This window comes from Oncorhynchus mykiss, chromosome 28 (genome assembly GCF_057628025.1).
Source record: "Oncorhynchus mykiss isolate SJ-2025 chromosome 28, ASM5762802v1, whole genome shotgun sequence".
In the NCBI taxonomy this organism is placed as follows: domain Eukaryota; kingdom Metazoa; phylum Chordata; class Actinopteri; order Salmoniformes; family Salmonidae; genus Oncorhynchus; species Oncorhynchus mykiss.
In genome coordinates this window covers 29,052,438-29,072,305 of record NC_143049.1, presented here as the reverse complement: position 1 = coordinate 29,072,305, position 19,868 = coordinate 29,052,438, and the positions used below count along the sequence as shown (strand labels likewise).

At 42.9% G+C, this 19,868-nt stretch overlaps 1 pseudogene; it reads left to right on the top strand.

The window, feature by feature from the left end:
- Positions 1-19,868, top strand: part of LOC110508200 (dihydropyrimidine dehydrogenase [NADP(+)]-like) — a 170,285-nt pseudogene that overhangs the window by 139,342 nt on the left and 11,075 nt on the right.

Here is a 19,868-nt window from a genome sequence, read left to right as displayed (position 1 = left end):
TGATTCATGTGTTTTCTGTGTGCACCAGGTTAATGCCTTTAATGTCTCTGTTGGAATGTCTGTGTCAGAGGTTGGGGGTGGTTTTTACTGTTGAGGTGTTCATAATGGGATACAGGTATTCGAGCAAGGAGAAAGGCAAATGTGTTTTGTTGAACTTTCTGTTTGCTCAGGCAAAGTTAGCCATTTGGCTAACAAGGAGGAACAGGGTCAAAGGTGGGGGGGATAACAGACTCTTTACTATTGTTTAATGGGATGGTCTCTGCGCGTCTTAGGGTTGAGTTTGAGTTCTATAAAATATAAAATGTGTAGAGATGTTTGAGGAGATGTGTTGGGGGGGCTGTCTGTATAGCTGGGAATATGTTTTGGATACACAGTTGTAGGAGTGGGAATTGTGATGTTGGTTGGTATCATGTGGTAGATAGAAAGGTGAGTAAGGTAAATGTATGCAGTACAGGATATATTTTTGTTTTTGTATTTTTAAGGGGGGGGGGGGTTGAGTTTTAAATGAAATGAGTTTGTTTATGTAAAGAAAGACCAAAAGTTGTTTTCTAAAGCTCTCTCCTCTTCTCTCTCTCCCTTCCACCTTTCCCAACACCAAAACATTCTCTTCTTTCACTCAAAGCTTTGTCACCTAATAAGGAATTTACCCAACGCTTTGGGTGTGTATACCCCCGGCTGCTATGGCAACAGATTGACAGTAACAAGCTTCATGTAAATCCTAATATAATACACTGAACAAATTGCTAGAGCAAATAAACCTATTATCTCAGCAGGGGATCCCAGCCTCAGAAATCTGTTTATAAATAAATAAATGCAACATTGTCGTTATGCCACTAAATAATGTAGCATAAATAGCTGAGAGCCTCGGTGACAGAAAATAAAATGCTTAGCCTATTAGGTGAAAGATGCCAGAAAATAAAATGCTTAGCCTATTAGGGAAAGATGGCAGGTGTGGAAGGTACATGTTGGGTCGATGTTTGAGTCACCAATGAGGATATCAAGGGCCTTTTCTCAATTGGATTTGCTCAACTGTGTCCTCTCACCTCCATCCTCTCTCGCCTCCTTTTGAAAAAGGTCAAAGGTAAGCTATTTATTTTATTCTACCTTTGTTTAACCAGGTAGGCCAGTTGAGAACAAGTTCTCATTTACAACTGCGACCTGGCCAAGGTAAAGCAAAGCAGTGTGACAAAAACAACACAGTTACACATAAACAAGCGTAGAGTCAATAACACAATAGAACAATCTATGTACAGTGTGCAAATGTAGAAGAGTAGGGAGGTAAGGATATAAATAGGCCATAGAGGTGAAATATTTACAACTTAGCATTAACACTGGAGTGATAGATGTACAGATAATGATGTGCAAGTGGAGATACTGATGTGCAAAAGAGCAAGAGGGTAAGTAATATTATCGGGATAAGGTAGTTGGGTGTGCTATTTACAGATTGGCTGTGTACAGGTACAGTGATCGGTAAGCTGCTCTGACAGCTGATGTTTAAAGTTAAAGAGGGAGATATAAGTCTCCAGCTTCAGTGATTTTTGCAATTCGTTCCAGTCTTTGGCAGCAAAGAACTGGAAGGAAAGGCAGCCAAAGGAAGTGTTGGCTTTGGAGATGACCAGTGAAATATACCTGCTGGAGTGCGTGCTACGGGCGGGTGTTGCTATGGTGACCAGTGAGCTGAGATAACATGGGGCTTTACCTAGCAAAGACTTATAGATGACCTGGAGCCAGTGGGTTTGGCAATGAATATGTAGTGAGGGCCAGCTAACGAGAGCATACAGGTCGCAGTGGTGGATAGTATATGGGGCGTTGGTGACAAAACGGATGGCACTCTGATAGACTACATCCAATTTGCTGAGTAGGGTATTGGAGGCTATTTTGTAAATGATGTCGTCGAAGTAAATGATCGGTAGGATGGTCAGTTTTACGAGGGTATGTTTGGCAGCATGAATGAAGGAGGCTTTTTTTGCGAAATAGGAAGCTGATTTAATTTTAGATTTGAGATGCGGAAGGAGTGTGGAAGGAGAGTTTACAGTCTAACCAGACACCTAGGTGTTTGTAGTTGTCCACATATTCTAAGTCAGAACAGTCCAGAGTAGTGATGCAAGTTGGGCGGGAGGGTGCAGGCAGCAATCGGTTGAAATGCATACACTTAGTTTTACTTGCATTTAAAAGAAGTTGGAGGCCATGGAAGGAGTGTTGTATGGCGTTGAAGCTCGTTTGGAGGTTCGTTAGCACAGTGTCCAAAGAAGGGCCAGATGTATACAGACTGGTGTCGTCTGCATAGAGGTGGATCAGAGAATCGCCAAGAGCAAGAGCGACATCAATGATAAATACAGAGAAAAGAGTATTGAGAATTGAATCCAGTGGCACCCCATAGAGACTGCCAGAGGTCCGGACAACAGGCCCTCCGATTTGACACACTTACCTCTATCTGAGAAGTAGTTGATGAGTCTGCCGATAACAATGCAGTGATTGACAGAGTCAAAAGCCTTGGCCAGGTCGATGAAGACATCTGCACAGTACTGTTTTTTATCGATGGCGGTTATGATATCCTTTAGGACCTTGAGCGTGGCTGAGGTGCACCAATGACCAGCTCGGAAACCAGATTGCATAGTGGAGAAGATACGGTGGGATTCGAAATGGTCGGTGATCTGTTTAACTTGGCTTTCGAAGATTTTAGAAAGGCAGGGCAGGATGGAAATAGGTCTGTCACAGTTTGGGTCTAGAGTGTCTCCCCCTTTGAAGAGGGGGATGACCATGGCAGCTTTCTAATCTTTGGGGATCTCAGACGATATGGAAGAGAGGTAGAGCAGGCTAGTAATAGGGGTTGCAACAATTTCGGCTGATAATTTTAGAAAGAGAGGGTCCAGATTGTCTAGCCCAGCTGATTTGTAGGGATCCAGATTTTGCAGCTCTTTCAGAACATCAGCTGTCTAGATTTGCGTGAAGGAGAAGCAGGGGGGCTTGGGAAAGTTGCTGCAGGGGGTGCAGAGATGTTTGCCGGGGTAGGGGTAGCCAGGTGGAAAGCATGGCCAGCCGTAGAAAAATGCTTATTGAAACTATAGATTATCGTATATTTATTGATGGTGACAGTGTTTCCTATCCTCAGTGCTGTGGGCAGCTGGGAGGAGGTGCTCTTATTTTCCATGGACTTTACAGTGTCCCAAAACTTTTGGGAATTAGTGCAACAGGATGCAAATTTATGTTAGAAAAAGCCAGCCTTAGCTTTCCTAACTGACTGAGTATATTGGTTCCTGACTTCCCTGAAAAGTTGCATTTCGCGGGGGCTATTCGATGCTAATGCAGTACGCCACAGGATGTTTTTGTGCTGGTCAAGGGCAATCAAGTCTGGCGTGAACTAAGGGCAATATCTGTTCTTAATTCTACATTGTTTGAATTGGGCATGCTTATTTAAGCTGGTGAAGAAATCACTTTTGAAGAGCAACCAGGCATCCTCTACTGACGGTATGAGGTCAATATCCTTCCAGGATACCCGGGCCAGGTTGATTAGAAAGGTCTGCTCACTGAAGTGTTTTAGGGAGTGTTTGACAGTGATGAGGAGTGGTCGTTTGACCGTTGACCCATTACGCACGGAGGCAATGAGGCAGTGATCACTGAGATCCTGGTGGAAGACAGCAGATGTGTATTTAGAGAGCAAGTTGGTCAGGATGATATCTAAAAGGGTGCCCAAGGTTACAGATTTAGGGTTGTACCTGGTAGGTTCCTTGATAATTTGTGTGAAATTGAGGGCAACTAGCTTAGATTGTAGGACGGCCGGGGTGTTAAGCATATCCCAGTTTAGGTCACCTAACAGTACGAACTCTGAAGATAGATGAGGGGCAATCAATTCATATATGGTGTTCAATGCACAGCTGGGGGCTGAAGGCGGTCTATAACAAGCGGCAACGGTGAGAGACTTGTTTCTGGAAAGGTGCATTTTTAAAGGTAGAAGCTCGAATTCTTTGGGCACAGACCTGGATAGTAATGACAGAACTCTGCAGGGTATCTCTGCAGTAGATTGCAACTCCGCCCCCTTTGGCAGTTCTATCTTGTCGGAAAATGTTATAGTTAGGGATGGAAATTCAACCATTTTTGGTGGTCTTCCTAAGCCAGGATTCAGATACAGCTATGACATCCTGGTTGGCGGAGTGTGCTAAAGCAGTGAATAAAACAGACTTAGGGAGGAGGCTTCTAATGTTAACATGCATAAACCAAGGCTTTTACAGTTACAGAAGTCAACAAATGAGAGTGCATGGGGAATGGGAGTGATGCTGGGGACTGCAGGGCCTGCGTTAACCTCTACATCACCAGAGGAACAGAGGAGGATAAGGGTACGGCTAGCTTCTATGAAATTAGAATCTATTTTTCATTCACGCATCATCAGGCAAATTATGTTTACATGGGTGGATCCCAAAATAAATGTGCACAAGTAATAAAAACAAGGTAAGTTAGCTGTGCAGTGCATCTTAAAAGCTGATTCAAAGGGGGTGTGGCAGATTTCAAAGCTCTTCCGCAAAGGACTCAGGTAGGACACACATGACTATCGTCAATGAAAGGTGGCTATTGAGGAGGGGACACTCCTCCGTTCGACCTACTAACGAATTGGCATCTCCTCGACCACATCAGTTTTCGGGTCACGGAGGAGAGAGGGTGGAGGGCAGCCTTTTCCCAAATGAGAAAAGGCCCATTTGTCACGTCTACTCCCGCTCCTCCTCTCTGGTGCACGTTGTCACCAGTTTACTCATTATTACGCACACCTGTCAGCATCGTACCGCGCACCTGCGCCTCATGAGACTCACCTGGACTCCATCACCTTCCTGATGACCTCCCCCATATCTGTCACTCCCTTTGGTTCTTTCCTCAGTCGTTTTGGTTTCTGTTTATATGATTCATGTCTGTACACTACTCGTGTTTCTTGTTTTGTTCCATGTTTGTTTATTTATTAAATTCACTCCCTGTACCTGTTTCCTGGTTATTAGCGCACACATTACACCATGTGTGTCACCTATGAGAGGGTTGGTTATGAGAGCAAGCAACAGTGTTTTTTTCCCCTTCTCTCTGTGTGTTTGATGGTATAAGCATCTACCACTGCTGTATGTCATCACTAAATGGTTACTTACCATACAGAATACATTTCAATAAACCCCCTTCTGTAACTTCCCAGATGTATCTGAATATGTGGTTAACTACCTGTAGTAGGGTCAATTATTTTTTCCCATACTTTGACTTTTTAGTGTCTTAATTTCCACAAGGCCAGAGGTGCTCCCCTCATGCATTAAAGTGTAAAAGGAAACAGTGTAGGGAGGGATGTGGTTTTGACACATTAGGCCACTGCAGCACTGTGTGTCTTCTGCTACATCTTAAAAATATACAGTAGCCTGCTAGTGACAGACACATTGCTTAGGACCCTATTCAGATAAGTTGACCATAAGTCCATGTTGTCTACTTATCTGAAGTCTGAATGTGTGTGTGGTTGGCATTGGCCATGTGTGGGCATAACGGCACTATAGTGTCTTCTAGCTGTACGTCCATGTGTGTATGAATACAACAAAAGCAGCTCACAGATCTGCAGTGCTGTGCAAAACCAGGACTTCACCCTGATAGAGGACTACTGCCTAGGTCTGAATGCTCTGCTCTACCTGAAGAGCATCGAGAAGCTGACTGCTTCATATACAGTGCCTTGCGAAAGTATTCGGCCCCTTGAACTTTGCGACCTTTTGCCAAATTTCAGGCTTCAAACATAAAGATCCAAAACTGTATTTTTTTGTGAAGAATCAACAACAAGTGGGACACAATCATGAAGTGGAACGACATTTATTGGATATTTGAAACTTTTTTAACAAATCAAAAACTGAAAAATTGGGCGTGCAAAATTATTCAGCCCCCTTAAGTTAATACTTTGTAGCGCCACCTTTTGCTGCGATTACAGCTGTAAGTCGCTTGGGGTATGTCTCTATCAGTTTTGCACATCGAGAGACTGACATTTTTTCCCATTCCTCCTTGCAAAACAGCTCGAGCTCAGTGAGGTTGGATGGAGAGCATTTGTGAACAGCAGTTTTCAGTTCTTTCCACAGATTCTCGATTGGATTCAGGTCTGGACTTTGACTTGGCCATTCTAACACCTGGATATGTTTATTTTTGAACCATTCCATTGTAGATTTTGCTTTATGTTTTGGATCATCGTCTTGTTGAAAGACAAATCTCCGTCCCAGTCTCAGGTCTTTTGCAGATTCCATCAGGTTTTCTTCCAGAATGGTCCTGTATTTGGCTCCATCCATCTTCCCATCAATTTTAACCATCTTCCCTGTCCCTGCTGAAGAAAAGCAGGCCCAAACCATGATGCTGCCACCACCATGTTTGACAGTGGGGATGGTGTGTTCAGGGTGATGAGCTGTGTTGCTTTTACGCCAAACATAACGTTTTGCATTGTTGCCAAAAAGTTCAATTTTGGTTTCATCTGACCAGAGCACCTTCTTCCACATGTTTGGTGTGTCTCCCAGGTGGCTTGTGGCAAACTTTAAACAACACTTTTTATGGATATCTTTAAGAAATGGCTTTCTTCTTGCCACTCTTCCATAAAGGCCAGATTTGTGCAATATACGACTGATTGTTGTCCTATGGACATAGTCTCCCACCTCAGCTGTAGATCTATGCAGTTCATCCAGAGTGATCATGGGCCTCTTGGCTGCATCTCTGATCAGTCTTCTCCTTGCATGAGCTGAAAGTTTAGAGGGACGGCCAGGTCTTGGTAGATTTGCAGTGGTCTGATATTCCTTCCATTTCAATATTATCGCTTGCACAGTGCTCCTTGGGATGTTTAAAGCTTGGGAAATCTTTTTGTATCCAAATCCGGCTTTAAACTTCTTCACAACAGTATCTCGGACCTGCCTGGTGTGTTCCTTGTTCTTCATGATGCTCTCTGCGCTTTGACGGACCTCTGAGACTATCACAGTGCAGGTGCATTTATACGAAGACTTGATTACACACAGGTGGATTGTATTTATCATCATTAGTAATTTAGGTCAACATTGGATCATTCAGAGATCCTCACTGAACTTCTGGAGAGAGTTTGCTGCACTGAAAGTAAAGGGGCTGAATAATTTTGCACGCCCAATTTTTCAGTTTTTGATTTGTTAAAAAAGTTTCAAATATCCAATAAATGTCGTTCCACTTCATGATTGTGTCCCACTTGTTGTTGATTCTTCACAAAAAAATACAGTTCTATATCTTTATGTTTGAAGCCTGAAATGTGGCAAAAGGTCGCAAAGTTCAAGGGGGCCGAATACTTTCGCAAGGCACTGTACATGCACGCAAGCGCACACACACACACACATTGCATTTGGAAAGTTTTCAGGCCCCTTGTCGTTTCCCAGATTTTGTTACGTTACAGCCTTGTTCTAAAATATATTAAATAAACTGTTTTCCTCATCAATCGACACAATAACCCATAATGCCCTTATCTCAGCTCGCTGGTCACCATAGCAGCACCCACCTGTAGCACGCGCTCCAGCAGGTATATCTCTCTGGTCACCCCCAAAACCAATTCTTCCTTTGGCCGCCTCTCCTTCCAGTTCTCTACTGCCAATGACTGGAACGAACTACACAAATCTCAAACTGGAAATACTTATCTCCCTCACTAGCTTTAAGCACCAGCTGTCAGAGCAGCTCACAGATTACTGCACCTGTACATAGCCCATCTATAATTTAGCCCAAACAACTACCTCTTCCCCTACTGTATTTATTTATTCAGCTCCTTTGCACCCCGTTATTTATATCTCTACCTTGTACATTCTTCCACTGCAAATCTACCATTCCAGTGTTTTACTTGCTATATTGTATTTATTTCGCCACCATTACCTTTTTTTTGCCTTTACCTCCCTTATCTCACCTCATTTGCTCACATCGTATATAGACTTGTTTCTACTGTATTATTGACTGTATGTTTGTTTTACTCCATGTGTAACTCTGTGTTGTTGTGTGTGTCAAACTGCTTTGCTTTATCTTGGCCAGGTGGCAATTGTAAATGAGAACTTGTTCTCAACTTGCCTACCTAGTTAAATAAAAGGTGAAATAAAATAAATAAATAAAAATGACAAAGCGAAAACAGTTTTAGAGATTTTTGTACATTTATTACAAATCAAAAACAAACACCTTATTTACATAAGTATTCAGACCCTATGCTATGAGACTCAAAATTGAGCTCCGGTGCATCCTGTTTCCATTGATCATCCTTCAGATGATTTTACAACTTGGAGTGTACCTGTGGTAAATTCAATTGATTGGACATGATTTGGAAAGGCACACAACTCTCTATATAAAGGTCCCACAGTTGAGAGTGCAGGTCAGAGCAAAAACCAAGCCATCAGGTCGAAGGAATTGTCTGTAGAGCTCCGAGACAGGATTGTGTCGAGGCACAGGAAGGGTACCAAAAAATGTCTGTAGATTTGAAGGTCCCCAAGAACACAGTGGCCTCCATCATTCTTAAATGGAAGAATGTGCAGAATGGGATTGAGATCCGGGCCCTTCGCTGGCCATGGCAGAACACTGACATTCCTGTCTTGCAGGAAATCATGCACAGAATGAGCAGTATAGCTGGCGGCATTGTCATGCTGCAGGAAGGGTACTACATGAGAGAGGAGGATGTCTTCCCTGATTGCCTGCAATGACAACAAGCTCAGTCCGATGATGCTGTGACACACCGCCCCAGACCATGACGGACATTCCAAATCGATCCCGCTCCAGAGTACAGGCCTCGGTGTAACGCTCATTCCTTCGACGATAAACGCAAATCCGACCATCACCCCTGGTGAGACAAAACCGTGACTCGTCAGTGAAGAGCACTTTTTGCCAGTCCTGTCTGGTCCAGCGATGGTGGGTTTGTGCCCATAGGCTACTTTGTTGCCGGTGATGTCTGGTAAGAACCTGCCTTACAACAGGCCTACAAGCCCTCAGTCCAGCCTCTCTCAGCCTGTTGCGGACAGTGTGAGCACTGATGGAGGGATTGTGCGTTCCTGGTGTAACCCTGGCAGTTGCTGTTGCCATCCTGTACCTGTCCCGCAGGTGTGATGTTCGGATGTACCGATCCTGTGCAGGTGTTGTTACACGTGGTCTGCCACTGCGAGGACAATCAGCTGTCCATCCTGTCTCCCTGTAGCGCTGTCTTAGGCGTCTCACAGTACGGACATTGCAATTTATTGCCCTGGACACATTGGCAGTCCTCATGCCTCCTTGTATCATGCCTAAGGCACATTCATGCAGATGAACAGGGACCCTGGGCATCTTTCTTTTGGCGTTTTTCAGAGTCAGTAGGAAGGCCTCTTTAGTGTCCTAAGTTTTCATAACTGTGACCTTAATTGCCTGCCGTCTGTAAGTTGTTAGTTACTTAACGACTGTTCCACAGGTGCATGTTCATTCATTTTTTATTGTTCCTTTGTTCCCAAGCATGGGAAACAGTGTTTTAAACCTTTACAATGAAGAGCTGTGAAGTTATTTGGATTTTTACAAATTATATTTGAAAGACATGGTCCTGAAAAAAGGGACGTTTCTTTTTTTGCTGAGTTTATTTGAAACTTCACAGTAAAATTTGTTTATGACTTATAGGAGTGGGGAAAAAATGTGCTTGTGCATTGATAAGCACACCAAGCACACCAAAGACAGCATTAACAATAAGTAATAAAATAAAGACGACACTTCAACAAGCCTATTTTACACCATAGCCTGCTGAATTTGCAAGATAACAGCAAAAACTATTGGGTTTTGGCACAAATGAAAATGTGGCATTGACTCATGGATTGATGTTTCAGTATTGTCTCTAAGAAGAGTGCGGTGTTCGACTAGCCACATGCAACATGTACGCGCAGTAAAACTCCTGCTGGAGTTAGCGACAGGCTGAAAAGCAATATCCGAGTCCTTCGACCAATTTGGTGCCTTTTGAGAAGTGTAACTTTGTCAAAAAAAACATTTGATTTCACCTAATTTTAACATTGTCATAACGGGCACATGTTCAACTTCATAAAAATACATGTTTTCCCATCTCAAGAGTTTAAATAAAATAAAATAAAAAAACACCACAAAATTGTCAAAAAGAGTAGAACCAGCTCACCTGCTTTTATGATTTGACTATTACGTGTTCAATGTTCAATTTGAAAAAAAATAGTTCACGTAACAGGGTTGAACTTACATTGAGGGACAAACGTAAATGAATCACTAATCACATTAAAGATATGATCATCTTCAGAAATGATTTTGTCAGAGCAACACAATAACTAGGGCTTTACAGTGATGGTGGAATGTTGGGGTTAAGTGGGATAAAACTTTGTAGAAGTAACACAGGGTTGACGGAAGGAGATTTTAGCAAGTCTTTATTCATATTTCTTAGTGTGGTCTATATTAAAGGGCACTATATTTAAAGCTGCAGTATGTAACTTTTTGGGCGACCTGACAAATTTCACATAAAGATATGAGTTATAGATCTGTCATTCTCATTGAAAGCAAGTCTAAGAAGCGGTAGATCTGTTCTATATGCACTATTTCTAAGCTTATCATTCCTATGTTTAATTTTTGCTTCTTTTCCTTTTGTACACCAGCTTCAAACAGCTGAAAATACTATGTTATGTACAATGGTCTCTAAACCATACTTGCTTGTTTTGTCACATAAACTGAAATTCGGCGAACTATAAGAATTTTAGCAACCAGGAAATGGTGGAGTGATTTCTGCATAGTGCACCTTCAATAGAACAGGCTTTTAAAATTCAATATTGGTGCACAATTTCTAATTAACATATTATTTTCGTGGAATTACCCATCCACCGTCGTAGTACGGATATTTAAAAAAATGTTGGTGTGTCAATTTCGACCAGCCCACCCTGCTCATTTCCATACAGTATGTTCATGCATACTGTATATTCCATATTCTGTTGTTTGATGGCGTACTTACCCTTCATAATGAAATGGAATGCCGTCGGCATCAAAACAATACTCTCCAACAACTCATATTACAGCTCAAGGATAAATCAAGCAATTACTGTTCTCCTTGAAAAACAGAGAGCACAATAACCAGACAAAGGTGTGATTCCTCGCTCTCCTATCCATCCCTCTATGCTTCCATACCATCATTAATTCTTACGCAACAAAAGAAGAAAATACAGAAAACATGCAAAGAAAATATGCAAATGATGGACGTGCTGTAAACAGCCTTCAAAGTGGAAGGAATTTTTGAAATTGGAAAAGCCTTTATCTGATGTGGGGCTATTTTTCTGAATCGGCAGACGAGGGAGTCTTACGTGTGCTTTCAAACACATCGTCGCTGGAGAGTACTTTATTCTAGCGTTGAAAGGGTGTCTTTGTGTGGCCGGCCTAAACAAGCTTCAATGGCAATGCCACACCAGGGACAAAGAATGGAGGAAGGGAGGATAGAGGGAGAATAGAGGATAAGGATAAGATGTGTCTGTTAGTGTATGTGTTACTCATGGATGAGGACTGGAGAGAGGCTGGAGAGAGGTCGAGGGGAAATGTGTGAGTCTGTATAGTGTGATCTGGAGTGGAGCGAGAGAGACCGAGGTGAGAAAAATAGTCTTTCTCACTGCTCGTAAAGAATCAGCCACTGGCACTGTTTTATATGGGGGAGAATGGACAGATTGCTTTAGCTAACATATTTTGTATTGTATTGTTGGAGTTATATGAATGGAAAACTCAGTCACAGTTGTTGAGAGCAAATGAAGTATTGAGAACTGTGAGAACAAGCACTAAATAACCAAAAGTATGTGGACACCTACTTGTCGAACATCTCATTCCAAAATCATGGGCATTAGTATGGAGTTGGTCCCCCCTTTTCTGCTACAACAGACTCAAGTCTTCTGGGAAGGCTTTTCACTAGATGGTGGAACATTGCTGCGGGGACTTGCTTCGATTTAGCCACAAGAGCATAAGTGAGGTCGGACACTGATGTTGGGCGATTAGGCCTGGCTCGCAGTAGGCGTCCCAATTCATCCAAAAGGTGTTCGATGGTCTTGAGGTCAGGGCTCTGTGTAGGCCAGTCAAGTTATTCCACACCAATCTCAACAAACCATTTCTGTATGGACCTCGCTTTGTGCAAGGGGGCATTGTCATGCTGAAACAGGAATGGGCCTTCCCCAAACTGTTGCTACAAAGTTGGAAGCACAGAATCGTCTAGAATGTCATTGTATACTGTAGCGTTAAGATTTCCCTTCACTGGAACTAAGGGGACTAGCTCGAACCATGAAAAACAGCCCCAGACCATTATTCCTCCACCAAACTTTACAATTGGCACTGTGCATTTGGGTAGGTAGCATTCTCCTGGCTTCCACCAAATCCAGATTTGTCCATTGAACTGCAAGATGGTAAAGTGTGATTCATCACTCCAGATAATGCATTTCAACTGCTCCAGAGTCCAATATGCAGCGAGTTTTACACCACTCCAGCTGACGCATGGCATTGCATATATAGTGTAGTTCCATTTTAACCATTACACACACATAGCAGTCTGGACTGAAAACTAAGGATATTACATCTATTAAATACATTATAATAAAGATTACATTAAACACACCACTAGAAGGGTGTCATACATACAGAACACAACATGACATTGTCAGGTGTCAGTGTGCAGCGGTGAGGACGGAGTCAGGCGCAGGACACAGAACTGAGTAAAATAGCGTACTTTACTTGAAAAGAAACAACCATAAATTCCACGCCGGGAAAACACACCACAACACAGCAGTCTAACACTCAACAAGGAACAAACACGCACAAAACATATTGGGAACCAGAGGGTTAAATAGGGAAAAAAATATTAACATAATGGGAACCAGGTGTGTACAATCAAGACAAAACACAAGAAACGTAGATCGGTGGCAGCTAGAAAGCCGGTGACGACGACCGCCGCCCGAACACGGAGAGGCACGAACTTCAGCGGAAGTCGTGACAGACATACAGAACACAACATGACATACAACATACATAACCACAGCATTGCTGATGGGAGCCTCGTACACCATCCCCCTCTCTCTCTCTCTCTCTCTCGCTCTGCACTGGCATTTCCCTGGTCTAATAATTGAGAGAGGTGAGGAAAGGCTGTTCACACAGTGTCTCGATAGCTGGGCCTCGCTTACCTTGACACAACGCCTGTCTACAGAGAAAATGACACACAGCTGACCCGCTCAACTCCCAGCCTTCAGTGAATACACACACGCACACTCACACACACACTGAGAGGCGGATACACACACAGGCACTTACACACGCAAGGCCTTTTGCGCACCGTCGCACATACACTGAGTGTACAGAACACCTTTTGAGCATGAAAAACCCAGCCGCGTTGTACCTGGCTACTAACATACCCTGTTCAAAGACACTTAAATAATTTGTCTTGCCCATGCACTCTCTGAATGCAAACATACACAAACCATGTGTCAATTGTCTCGAGGCTTAAAAAGTCCTTCTATAATCTCTCCTCCCTTTCATCTACCCTGACTGAAGTGGATTTAACAAGTGACATCAATAAAGATCATAGCTTTCACCTGGTCAGTCTATGTCATGGAAAGAGCAGGTGTTCTTAATATTTTGTACACTCAGTGTATATTGACACCCACACAGGCACTTACACATGCACAAACACAGATGAAAACCCACTTTGCGACAAGCAGAGGGACATTTTGAACGGGCTATGATGTGACAAGATGAGGGACAGAAGACAGAAGGTTTGCATTACCCTGGCCCGGGTATCCTGGAAGGATGTTGACCTCATTCCGTCAGTAGAGGATGCCTGGTTATTCTTTAAAAGTGCTTTCCTCTCCATCTTAAATAAGCATGCCCCATTCAAAAAATCTAGAACTAAGAACATGGTTCTCTCCAGACTTGACTGACCTTGACCAGCACAAAAACATCCTGTGGCGTAATGCAACTTTTCGGGGAGGTTAGGAACCAATATACACAGGCAGTTAGGAAAGCAAAGGCTAGCTTTTTCAAACAAAAATGTGCATCCTGTAGCACAAACTCCAAAAAGTTCTGGGACACTGTAAAGTCCATGGAGAATAAGTGCACCTCCTCCCAGCTGCCCACTGCACTGAGGCTAGGAAACACTGTCACCATAAATCCACGATAATTGAGAATTTCAATAAGCATTTTTTTCAACGTCTGGCCATGCTTTCCACCTGGCTACCCCTACCCCGGTCAACAGCCCTGCATCCCCCACAGCAACTTGCCCAAGCCTCCCCATTTCTCCTTCACCCAAATCCAGATAGCTGATGTTCAGAAAGAGCTGCAAAATCTGGACCCCTACAAATCACTAGACAATCTGGACCCTCTCTTTCTAAAATTATCCGCTGAAATTGTTGCAACCTCTATTACTAAGCTGTTCAACCTCTCTTTCTTATCGTCTGAGATCCCCATAGATTGGAAAGCTGCCATGGTCATCCCCCTCTTCAAAGGGGGAGACACTCTAGACCCAAACTGCTACACACCTATAGACATCCTACCCTGCCTTTCTAAGGTCTTCGAAAGCCAAGTTAACAAACAGATCACCGACCATTTCGAATCCCACCGTACCTTGTCCTCTGTGCTAATCTGATTTCTGAGCTGGTCATGGGTGCACCTCAGCCCCGTTCAAGGTCCTAAACGATATCATAACTGCCATTGATAAGAGACAATACTGTGCAGCCGTATTCATCGACCTGGCCAAGGCTTTCGACTGTCAATCACCACATTCTTATCGGCAGACTCAACAGTCTTGGTTTCTCAAATGACTGCCTCGCCTGGTTCACCAACTACTTCTCAGACAGAGGTCAGTGTGTCAAATCGGAGGGCCTGTTGTCCAGATCTCTGGAAGTCTTTATGGGGGTGCCACAGGGTTCAATTCTCGGGCTGACTCTTTTCTCTGTATACATCAATGATGTCGCTCTTGCTGCTGGTGATTCTCTGATCCACCTCTACGCAGACACCATTCTGTGTACATCTGGCCCTTCTTTGGACACTGTTAACAAACCTCCAGACAAGCTTCAATGCCATACAACTCTCCTTCCGTGGCCTCCAACTGCTCTTAAATTCAAGTAAAACTAAATGCATGCTCTTCAACCAATCTCTGCCCACACCTGCCCGTCCTTCCAGCATCACTACTCTGGACGGTTCTGACTTAGAATATGTGGACAACTACAAATACCTAGGTGTCTGGTTAGACTGTAAACTCTCCTTCCACACTCACATTAAGCATCTCCAATCCAAAATGAAATCTAGAATTGTCTTCCTATTTCGCAAAAAAGCATCCTTCACTCATGCTGCCAAACATACCCCCGTAAAACTGACTATCCTACCGATCCTTGACTTCGGCAATGTCATTTACAAAATAGACTCCAACACTCTACTAAGCAAATTGGATGCAGTCTATCACAGTGCCATCCATTTTGTCACCAAAGCCCCATATACTATCCACCACTGCAACCTGTATGCTCTCGTTGGCTGGCCCTCGCTTCATATTCGTCGCCAAACCCACTGGCTCCAGGTCATCTACAAGTCTTTGCTAGGTAAAGCCCAGCCTTATCTCAGCTCACTGGTCATCATAGCAGCACCCACCCTTAGCACGCGCTCCAGCAGGTATATTTCATTTCTGGTCATCACCAAAGCCAACTCCGCCTTTCCTTCCAGTTCTCTGCTGCCAATGACTGGAACAAATTGCAAAAATCACTGAAACTGGAGACTTATATCTCCCTCACTAATTGTAAGCATCAGCCGTCAGAGCAGTTTACTTATCATTGCACCTGTACACAGCCCATCTGTAAATAGCCCACCCAACTACCTCATCCCCATATATATATATTTTTTCTGCTTTGCACCCCAGTATCTCTACTTGCACATCATCTTCTGCACATCTATCACCGCAGTATTAATGCTAAATTATTATTATTTTGCCACTATGGCCTATTTATTGCCTTACCTCCCTAATCTTTCTACATTTGCACACACTGTAAATACATTTTTCTATTGTGTTATTGACTGTACGTTTGTTTATCCCATGTGTAACTCTGTGTTGTATGTGTCGCACTGCTTTGCTTTATCTTGGCCAGGTTGCAGTTGTAAATGAGAACTTGTTCTCAACTGGCCTACCTGGTTAAATAAAGATGAAATAAAAAATAAAATGACCCTCATGCAAGGGGGGGGGGGTGGGGGGTGGATTGAAGAGAGAGAAAGAGAGAGGAAGAAATGGTGTTTGAAAGACAGATGGAGAACACCATGGCAGAGGGAAAGAAATACTCCCAGAATGGCAATCATTTGTTTTTATCACTTCAATGACACACTCATCTGTTTCTTATTACGGATATTGATTCATCAATATAATCTAAATGTATTTCTTCATTTTAGCCTCAATACATTCTGTTTTTAAGTAGAGAGCAACACTGTATTCTGCTAAGTTTGTATGTGTGTAGCAAACCCCACACTGTGAAACCCCCACACCGTCCCGTCCATGAATCACAGGGCTTCTGTTATTTTCAGCAGAAACATCATTAGCCTCCTTCCCTCCCTTGTAGACATGAAAACCACTGTGCGCGCACACACACACACACACACACACACACACACACACCTCCTCGCCCCTGGACCTGGTCTCCCGGCAGTTGGGGAAACATGCTTCTGGGAATGTAAAGCTCTTAAATATGTGTTCGGCTGTGTGAGCTGTGTGTGTGCCTGGCTAGTTGTGGCGATCTGGCAGCCTAGCAGAGGTAATGAAGCTGTGTCTATCCTCTGTCTGCCCCGCCTCAGCAGCCTGCCCCTCTCTCTCTCTCTCTCTCTCTCTCTCTCTCTCTCTCTCTCTCTCTCTCTCTCTCTCTCTCTCTGACAGGTTAAAGAAGTATTTTTAAACTTTGATACAATTGAGACATGGACTGTGTATGTGTCATTCGGAGAGTGAATGGGCAATTCAAAAAATGTCTGTGCCTGTGTTTGTGTCAAGAACTGCAATGCTGCTGGGTTTTTCATGCTCAACAGTTTTCCAAATTGACACAACTGTGGGAAGCATTGGAGTTAACATGGCCCGGCATCCTTGTGGAACGCTTTCGACACCTTGTAGAGTGGGGGGAGGGGAGTGTTTGGTATACTCAGTGTATATCTCTCCCTCTGTCTCGCTCTCTCTCTTTTTATACATCTCTCTCTTTCTCTCTATCACTCTCTGGGCCCCTGCTCTCTCTGTTGGTGAGCATGCTTCTTCTGTGCACTGACCACGGCTGAAGAATTGAGGAGAGGGGGAGGAGATCAAGCTGGGAGGGAGGGAGCTGGGAAGGATGGAAATGGCATAGAAATGTTGTTTGTGAGATGTGCTTCGATATTTATGCATTTGTTCAAGTATTTGGTCTTGTGTGTGTTTGTGTGCATGCATCTGTCTGTCTATCCGTGTGTGTGAGGAGCAGGTTGACGTTTATTGGGATGAATCTTGTCCTGGAGGCAGAGCTGAGCGTTTTCCGCTGGATGGGCCAGCCGCAAAGTCAAAATTGTCTGTATTGTAAAAAATTCATGAAAACAAATATTTGCTTTTTGGTCTTAATTTTGGTTAGGGTTAGGTTTAAAAACCCGATTTTGTGTTTCGGACAGTTAGTAGCCACTTCGCAGAACTGCCTCCAGGACAAGATTCTTCCCAATAAATGCCAACCTGTGTGTGAGTGCGTGTCTCTTTATGGCATTCACATTTGAGATGATAAAGAACTAGGATATAGCAGAAATTTGGAACTGAAACATACATTGAAAGGTTTAAAAAGGTTTACAAGAGGCACTTAACTGACCTTCATATCAGCCCACAGTCAATTACGAAAGGCCACTCTGAAACGGCTCATAATAGACACAGGCACGCAGACCTTAAATGTATTTTCTCTGAACAACAACCAATTGACGTGAGCTAAAAGCCTATGTGCGGAGAAGGACGATTTGATCAATGTCCACACAAACAAACCCAGACCAAACGCCCACCTGTTGTTAACTGCTTGCCTATAAAGAAGTCTGCATCGCTTCCTCAACATTTTTAAAGAGCTAAACACAGAATATTTGTATTAGGCTCATTATTCATAAATGTGAAGACAGCTACCCTCATTCAAACTACCTGCAAAATGCATCTTAAAAAGCTTAGAAGAGCATGGCAGCTTTATAATGCACTATAATGCCTCATACAGCATTATACGTGCCCTTATAAGGCATTATATGTGTGTGCCTCATACAAAGTGTTACCTAACTGTCTATCTTTTTAGTCTACATTTATAAAGTACACACATTAACACAGAATCATTTCCCTCTTGAACAGTGTCTGTTTGATTTACAATCCAGATACAGTAGGTTATCAGAAAATTGACCTGCCCTTGTGTTTTGGAGAGCCCTGTTTGTAGTTAGATGTGGTGCATCTCAGTGGGACGGGGGCTTTGGCTGGGCCTGCCCAGTACACCGTCTACCTGCAGTATCCCTCCCTGGATAAATGACTAGATACAGACTTACCACTCACCAAGATATTCCAATAAAAATCAGAAATGTATAGATTAGTTTTTGTCTGCTATATTCGTAAAAGAAGCTCTGCGGTCTCAATAACCTTTTATTATGGGTGAAGGAAAGATTGGTGATTTTCCCAGAAACAGCATGATAGAAAATGTATTATTGTGTGCAATTGTATGATTGTTATGTCATTATTCTGTGATCCATTGGGCCTTTTGAATGGCTGTAGAATAATAGAGCAGTACTAAAGTAAATACACACACTCTCTCCTCTCCGACTGTGGTTGCTCCCGGTTACACTTCAACATGTTTTTCCTCCTCTAAATGGCCGTGGCTCTCCCTAAGTGTTCCACTGAACGATGCTCCCTAGGTGTTTACACGCAATTTCATTCACTGAAAGCACTCTGTCACATCTCTGTTCACCACACACACACACACACACACACACGCACACACACACACACACACACACACACACACACACACACACACACACACACACACACACACACACACACACAGCAGAAGCAGCACTTCACAGAGAAACTAAGGAGTGGTCTCCCTGGCTCACTCATTTGGCCAACAAACCACAAAGAGATCTTTCAGATGTTTTATTTTCTCTTTTTTTCTAAATTCCATATCAACTCACATTGATCAATCGGAGTTATTTTCATCTGTGGTGTAAAGTATTTAAGTAAAAATACTTTAAAGTACTGCTTACAGTTTTTTACAATCACTTTGGCACTAATTTCAGAATCTTGATGTCATTTTTCAAAACTCTAGACACAAAACTCACAACCAATGATCAAAATGCACATTTTTCAAAACTCTTAACACTTTTTCCAATTGCTTGGATACAATACACATAAAGCTAAGATCATTTGTTCATTGAACTAAAATCACCTATTCAAAATGACACAACATAACATCAAAGTATTACCATTTCAAAATGCAATTCACACATTACATCTGAGATGACTGTCTATTAATTTCATTACAATGATCTAACTATCAATTGATACAACTGCTAAATATGATAGGTAACTGTTGCATTACTCTTAATGCATAGTTTTATGGAAACTGACAAACAATATTCCATGTTTAGATCATGAAAGTTTCAGGATAACGAGATCCATTGACACCAATTACCGTGGAACATGAACCAATTGGGCTACATTATCTATGGATGTAATATTTCATCATCATTCTTTATCACACACTGTTTCTATGGTCCCATGTACCACTTTTCCAGACCAAGTTTTCATTTGACATTACTGTACATTCCCCAGCCACTTTATTAGGTACAGTGCCTTGCGAAAGTATTTAGCCCCCTTGAACTTTGCGACCTTTTGCCACATTTCAGGCTTCAAACATAAAGATATAAAACTG